This window comes from Mauremys mutica, chromosome 1 (genome assembly GCF_020497125.1).
Source record: "Mauremys mutica isolate MM-2020 ecotype Southern chromosome 1, ASM2049712v1, whole genome shotgun sequence".
NCBI lineage: Eukaryota > Metazoa > Chordata > Testudines > Geoemydidae > Mauremys > Mauremys mutica.
Genome location: NC_059072.1, coordinates 363,487,314 through 363,495,065, shown reverse-complemented (window position 1 = coordinate 363,495,065; position 7,752 = coordinate 363,487,314). Strand labels below are relative to the sequence as shown.

At 44.7% G+C, this 7,752-nt stretch overlaps 1 long non-coding RNA gene across 1 annotated transcript; it reads left to right on the top strand.

The window, feature by feature from the left end:
* The first annotated feature begins 2,348 nt into the window (after positions 1 to 2,348).
* Positions 2,349 to 7,549, top strand: LOC123349825. Its single transcript, XR_006573660.1, has 3 exons — positions 2,349 to 2,364; positions 4,227 to 4,269; positions 6,921 to 7,549. It is a non-coding gene; the product is annotated as an uncharacterized LOC123349825 (long non-coding RNA).
* Positions 7,550 to 7,752: the final 203 nt, after the last annotated feature.

Below are 7,752 nucleotides of genomic sequence, written 5' to 3'. Positions count from 1 at the left end.
TACAAAGCGGTCAAAAAAGCAAACAGGGTGTTAGGAATCATTAAAAAGGGGATAGAGAATAAGACTGAGAATATATTATTGCCCTTATATAAATCGATGGTACACCTACATCTTGAATACTGTGTACAGATGTGGTCTCCTCACCTCAAAAAAGATATACTGGCACTAGAAAAGGTTCAGAAAAGGGCAACTAAAATGATTAGGGGTTTGGAGAGGGTCCCATATGAGGAAAGATTAAAGAGGCTAGGACTCTTCAGCTTGGAAAAGAGAAGACTAAGGGGGGATATGATGGAGGTATATAAAATCATGAGTGATGTGGAGAAAGTGGATAAGGAAAAATTATTTACTTATTCCCATAATACAAGAACTAGAGATCACCAAATGAAATTAATAGGCAGCAGGTTTAAAACAAATAAAAGGAAGTTCTTCTTCACGCAGCGCACAGTCAACTTGTGGAACTCCTTACCTGAGGAGGTTGTGAAGGCTAGGACTATAACATCATTTAAAGGGAACTGGATAAAGTCATGGTGGTTAAGCCCATAAATGGCTATTAGCCAGGATGGGTAAGGAATGGTGTCCCTAGCCTCTGTCAGAGGATGGAGATGGATGGCAGGAGAGAGATCACTTCATCATTGCCTGTTAGGTTCACTCCCTCTGGGGCACCTGGCATTGGCCACTGTCAGTAGACAGGATACTTGGCTAGATGGACCTTTGGTCTGACCCGGTACGGCTGTTCTTATGTTCTTGCGAGAAAGCGCTCACCTGTCCTAAGCATCTCACTCCAGCCAGGACCGGCTCTAGGTTTTTTGCCACCCCAAACAAAAAAAAATGTCGTCCCCCCCCCTTTTTTTTTTTTTTTTTGCTTTTACACATGTTTGCACTTTGCAATTTTTTTTGGTTTGGGTTGGGTTGGGTTGTTTGTTTTTTTTGACTGTTTAAAATTTAAAAAAAATGGAAACAGAGAATTTGTAGTTAGTAAAATAGAACAAATTCCTACGAGTTTACTCATTTATTTTTAACAAAATCACAACTACAAACAATTTGGGTTCAACTATACACTGTAATGAAAAACATTAGTGTCTTCCAGTGTGCCCGGTTTCTCATAAATTAAAAGAATCCAGTTTGTCAATGAGCGTAAATGATTTTTTAATGTTTCATGTTCTTTCAAGTGCTGATGCAAATTTTGCCAGTTATTAAAACCTGCAGTTGCAAGAAGAATGTCCGAGTTACAGAACAGTTTGGAACAAAAACAAAAACAAAACAAAAAACTATATCTTTGGTCTGTGAATACACTAACCATGATCTATTAATTTGTTCCCCATTTTTCCTTCTTTTCTTCATACTGGATGGCATAAATCAATGATTCAACTTATTAAATGGATATTCAATTGTAGGATCTAGTTTTGAAGGACCTTTTTTCACAATAATCATTAGCACTGCATCAGTAATTATTGTCGCCCATGTACTTGTTCCGATCCTATGTCAGTCTCTCCACCTTCCAATAATTACTCTTCAGTTTTCGATTTGGATACCAGTTCTTCGTTTCTGGACTCTTCAGGTGAAGAAGTAAATCTTTGGATGGATTGTGATTGTTCATCTTTATCAGTTAGCAAAGATAACCTTTGGTTCAATTAATAACTTTCAATGCATTGGTTAGAGCTTTCTCCTTGATTGTCAACCTTTTTAAAATACTTATTTGAAGTAGAAGATAATTTTTCTAATTCTTTTTGCCGTTTCTCTCTTTGTTGCTGGTAGGAAGCACCGGAAAGTCGTTTTCATTTTTGTCCCAGCATTTTAGTCCCATAACCACTGACACTGACGCGACATGGAAATTGGTGCGAATGGTGCCAATAGGGTGGCACAGTACACACTGCTGGAGATTTTTTTGGTCTTCATGTATTATTTTGTTTTGTACATAGGTGGATTTTTCCAGAAAAAAAAAAAAAGGATGGTGTAGTAAAATATGCTGTGCTGGCAAACCACACACACGTTTATTACATTTACTCCTGGCTTAAGGTAAAGCAATGCTCAGGTTATTGATTAAGCACAGACTAGGCAATAGCGCACGTAGCCCCTCCAATAGCTCACGTAGTCCCTTCACCATTCATGATATACTGCACAAGGGGAGATGGCTATGGGTGAACCAATCAATATGTCACAAGTAACTATGATCTCATGCTCTTTGATCTAATTACTAATAAAAACCCAGCTCAAGAGAGCTTGGGACGCCTGCTTGACAAACCTCTTGACTCCGCGTCTCCTTGATCCCAACATCTGGTGACCCCGACGTGATTCACCGGATCCCGAGGACCCCTGCTTATCCGACTGGAATAGTCTAGGTGCACCCGCTGGAAACAGCCACTCGTGAGTATGGGGGGTGATTTATCAGTGCCACAAAAGGCTCATGCTAAGGAATTATTTAAGCTCATTGAGGGGAGCGGTTGCCCAGCGGTTACGCTGCGGCATGTAGAGGATTTTGTTAAGGAAATAGAATGCCAATGCCCCTGGTATCCCGAAGAGGGGTCCCTGCAGCAAGCAGATTGGCAAAAGATAGGAACACAGCTCTTTGAGACACCGAGAGCAGCAGTACAGCACCTGCTCATGTGGCAGCGCTGTACTGAGGCAGTGGGAAAACTGGGGCCACAGGCGTCTCTCACTGCCGCCCCGCTTCTCGCGCTGACGACACCGCCTCCGTACCCGCGGGTGCTACCACCAGCGCCTGCGGTGTCGGATACGGGGCAGCGGCCCTCGGATCCCTCCGTTAATAAAGGAACTGATCAGCCTTGTTTCCGGGGGAATCGTGGGGGCTGCGTCCGGGCGGCGGTTGCGTTGGCGCGTGAGAAGGGGGAATTGAGTTTGGAGGAAGAACATCAGTGGGAGGGGGAGTTGCCCATGCTAATGCCTATAGCGGCAGGAGTCGATGCACAGGGCAATGCCGCCAGAGAGTGGGCGGCGCTACCGTATACAGTACTGAGGGAGGTGAGAAAAGCTATCACGGAGACAGGCATCAGGTCTAATTTCGTGGCAGGCATCTTAGAAAGGATTGGTAATGGCTACACGATGGCTCCACAAGATTGGAAAGACTTATTTCGTATGGTGCTGACCCCCGCCCAGTATATGGTGTGGGACAGTGAGTTCAGGTTAGCTGCTGTAGGATACTCAACCCCAGCTGCCACGCCTGACCAGATTTATGGAGCAGGCCAATTTAGCACTATAGAGGGACAGTTGGAGTTAGACCCAGACACATATATTCGTACTAAACTTAGTGTTATGAGAGCTTTCAGAAGGGTTCCCGTAAGTGGGAAACCGACTAGGTCTTTCACAGCCACCCGGCAGCAGCCTACAGAGCCGTATCCGCAGTTCATAGATAGGCTCAAGGAAGCAGTACAGCGGCAGGTTGATAACGAGGAGGCACAGACAGAGCTTTTACGGCAACTGGCCTATGAGCAAGCTAATGCTGATTGCAAGAAGGTACTGCAATCTATAATACATCGCCCCTCGTACACTTTAGCGGACATGATTCAGGCTTGCGCGGATGTCGGTAGTCAAACCCATGCTATGGCTCTTTTGGCGGGGGCTATAAGACAAGGTAATAAACCCACAGGAAATTGTTTTAATTGCAAAAAACCGGGTCACTTTAAAAGCCAGTGTAGGGCACCCGGAGGGGGAGCACATAAAGGAAGACCCCAGGAAGGGGGTAGGCCCTCCAAAAAATGTCCTAAATGCAACAAGGGGTATCATTGGGCAAATCAATGTCGATCAGGACTGGGGCAGGGAAACCAGTGATCGGGCCCTCCCCGGGCCCCGGAAAAACAATGGGGGCGGAAGAATTGACTAGAGCGCAACCGGCAACGACCGGCAGTGCTGGGATAGACTTGTATAATCAAGAAGAAAAATCCTCATTCTTACCGGGGGAAGTTCTTTTAATGCCTACTCAACTAAAAGGGCCCCTTCCTGAAGGGACGGTGGGCATTATACTCCCTCAGTCATCAGCAAGTAAACAAGGAATTATGGTAGTTCCAGGAGTGATTGATGCTGATTATCAGGGAAAAATATATGTTCAGTATTGGAGTCACCTGCCTTTTACTTTAAGACGAGGGGACTCCTGGGCACAAATGATACTGTTGCCATATGAGCTCCCTGGAGAAAAATCACAGGTAACACGTACAGGAGGCTTTGGATCCACCCGTACTGAAGGCGACAGCGACTCTTCCTTTCACCCACAGGTGGCGGCGTTGGTACACCGAATATCCCTGCACAAACCTCAACGTAAGTATAACCTCCAAGGTAAGTGGCTGACCGGTTTGTTGGACACAGGGGCGGATGTTTCTGTCATAGCTGAAAAGGATTGGGAACCTAAATGGCCCTCTGAGATAGCCCCTGCGGTATTCGGGGTAGGAGGAAGCCAAGCATCTAAAAAGAGCTCTCAATGGTTACCGGTAAAATCCCAGGAACAAGGTCCCATAATAGCATATATTCAACCCTGCATATTGCCTTTACAGTTTAACATTTGGGGAAGAGATTTGTTAGAACAGATAGGGGCAAAACTGGTTTTGGAAGATGAGTAAGCCTCAGGCTCTTCCGTTACAGTGGAAAACTGATAAACCAGTCTGGGTAGAACAATGGCCATTACCTAAAGAAAAATTAGAAGCTTTGCAGCAATTAGTTGAGCAACAATTGAAAGATGAACACATTGAGCATACTACAAGCCCGTACAATACTCCTGTTTTTGTAATTAAGAAAAAATCAGGAAAATGGAGGCTCCTTCACGATTTGCGGGAAATTAATAAAATACTAGAACCAATGGGCCCCCTGCAGTGTGGCCTCCCCAATCCAAATTTAATCCCTTATGACTACCAGGTGGCAATAATTGATTTAAAGGATTGTTTCTTTACAATACCGTTACAGGAAAAGGATAGAAAGTATTTTGCATTCACAGTGCCAGTCCTGAACAACACCCAACCCACAACACGTTATCATTGGAAAGTGTTACCCCAGGGCATGTTAAATAGCCCTACCATGTGTCAGTATTTTGTAAACACTGCTCTTCAACCTTTCAGAAATAAGTTAAAAAAGCTACTTGTATACCATTATATGGATGATATCTTAATAGCCGGTAGGCCCCTACCCACCACATGGAAAAGTGAGTTAACGGATATCTTAAGTCAATCGGGTCTGGTAGTAGCCCCGGAAAAAATACAGGAATCCGAACCTTTTCAATATTTAGGTCATAAAATGCTTGCAGCATACTCCATGCCCATACTTCCAAAACTTACCTTGCCAAAAAAGTTAACATATGTAGTACTACAGCAAATTCTGGGATCCATAAATTGGATAAGACTGTATTACAAGATTCCCACTTCTATGCTAACTCCACTGTTTAATGCCCTAAAATTAGGAAAGCAACCGGGAGACATAATATCACTAACAAACGAACAACGGGAGGTAGTGCATAAGATCAACGAAGCCATGGCAGAAAGGTGGGTAGATAGAGCAGTACCTGACGTGCCCCCGTCCTTAATCATTCTTGGGGACACTAAGCAATTCATGGGGGCATTACTTCAACATACAAGTGAGAGAGAATTTATCCTCGAGTGGATGTATTTACCACACACACACAAAAACACACTCGTCCCATTGTCTGGAATGATTGCTCAATTAATCACTAAAGGACGCAATCGAGCATTAAACTTGTTTGCCATGGATTTAGTAAACATTATTATACCCATCCCCATCGCCACCTGGGAAGTTGCATGTATGCACTCGGAGGAGGTGCAAATAGCCCTAGCCAATTATGTTGGGTCCGTAACTTACCATACTCCCAAGGATCCTCGTCTCCAAGTTGCTCAGCATATTCCGCTGAAAGTATTTTACTTGGTATCTCCCGTTCCCATAACAGAAGCTCTTACCATTTTCACCGATGGTGGCCCCTCCAGAGGGGTGGTTGCTTGGAAGAAAAATGACCAGTGGAAATCCCAGTTTACCTTACCGCAACGCTCTCCTCAGCGTGCGGAGCTGGCTGCGTTAATTCTTGCCTTTAACACATTTTCTGATCAACCAGTTAACCTCATAACAGACAGTTTGCATGCTGCCAATGTTGTTAGTAATATTGCTTCTAGTTGTGTTACTGCATCTTTGGATAATAATTTGCTTGGTTTATTTCTTTCCCTACAACTGATCTTACGTCACCGACGACATCTATTTTTTATCGCACATGTTAGAAGTCATCAGCCTTTCCCCGGAGAAATCTCGCAAGGCAATGCCTATGCTGATAACGCCTTAAAGACTTTCCCCTGCTCTCCTATGGAAAGTCACTCCTTACATCACCAAAATGCTAGGGCATTGGCCAAGCAATTTTCCATACCACTATCTGATGCACAAGCGATTATTCAGCAGTGCCCCGAGTGTACTGGAAACCTCGCAGGACCCGCTATCGGGGTAAATCCTCGGGGGCTAGGTGCAAACCAATTGTGGCAAATGGACGTCACTCGGTTCCCACCATTAGCTCCCTGGTCCTATTTGCATGTAGTCATAGACACTTATTCTGGATATATATGGGCAACGCCACAAAAAGGGGAAAAGGCGAAACACGTCTGTAATCACCTCATTCGTTCCTTTGCAGTGATGGGAAAGCCGTCAGCTTTAAAAACTGACAACGGCCCAGCCTATTGCTCTTCAGCGATGGCAGCGTTCTGCACGCGCTGGGGAATCACGCATACCTTTGGCATCCCATACAATTCCCAAGGACAAGCCATTGTAGAGCGAGCTAATCGCACATTAAAAACTGCTCTCCTGCGGCAAAAACAAAAAGGGGGAATTGTCCCCGGCAGCCTGACAGAAAAGGAAGAATGGCTGGCTCAAGTACTGTTTACACTCAATCATTTAAATCTATTACCTTTCAATTCTCAATTTTTCACCAGGGCACAACGGCATTATCAGACGACCGAAGTTCTTCCTGCTCCAAAGGTAACCTATCGTCAGCTACCTGGCCCGGAGTGGAGCGGACCTGTGCCACTAATCACCTGGGGGCGCGGTTACGCAGCTGTATCAACACCGAGCGGCCCGCTCTGGGTACCTGCACGATACGTTCGACCATACAAGGATGGCGTGGCATCAGGGACTGAGCAACCCCATCCCTGACTTCAACATACACTTATATGATGAACAAGGAAAAGTGACAACGGGCCGAAAACGAGGGGGCCAACGAAATGCACCTGCCACATGGGGCCAAGTAAAGAACCTAGCTAATCAGGCTGAACAACTGTTGGAAAAAACAGGACAAGAGAAAACGGCAGAGAACTATATGATGGCATTAATAGCCTCCTTAAATGCCAATTCTGTACTTTTGTTAACAATAATTATTTTCAGTTTAACTACTGTCCCTACGGAAGGGGGGCCGATAGTGACTGGGGGGGTTCATCTTAATATATGGGAGGTATTTGCAAAGACTTTAAACCAAAGTACCTTCTGCTTAACGGAGCAGAGGGCGGTGGGGGAGGTGCTAGGATCTTGCCTAATACCAGTATGCCATAATCCCAAAGACATCAACAATGATACATGGTTTTATAATTCTCTAGCACAAAATTCTACCCTTAGGGCCTTAGGGTACCCCAGGTACCATAATTGGGGAGATCGACTAACGCACAAACCGCGTTTTGCCGTTACCCTGTTGACACCGCATGTTGCTAGTTTTAATGTTAGTTGTGCTAGAATGGTTAATTGTACCAAAAAGACTTGTATTCAATTCCCAAA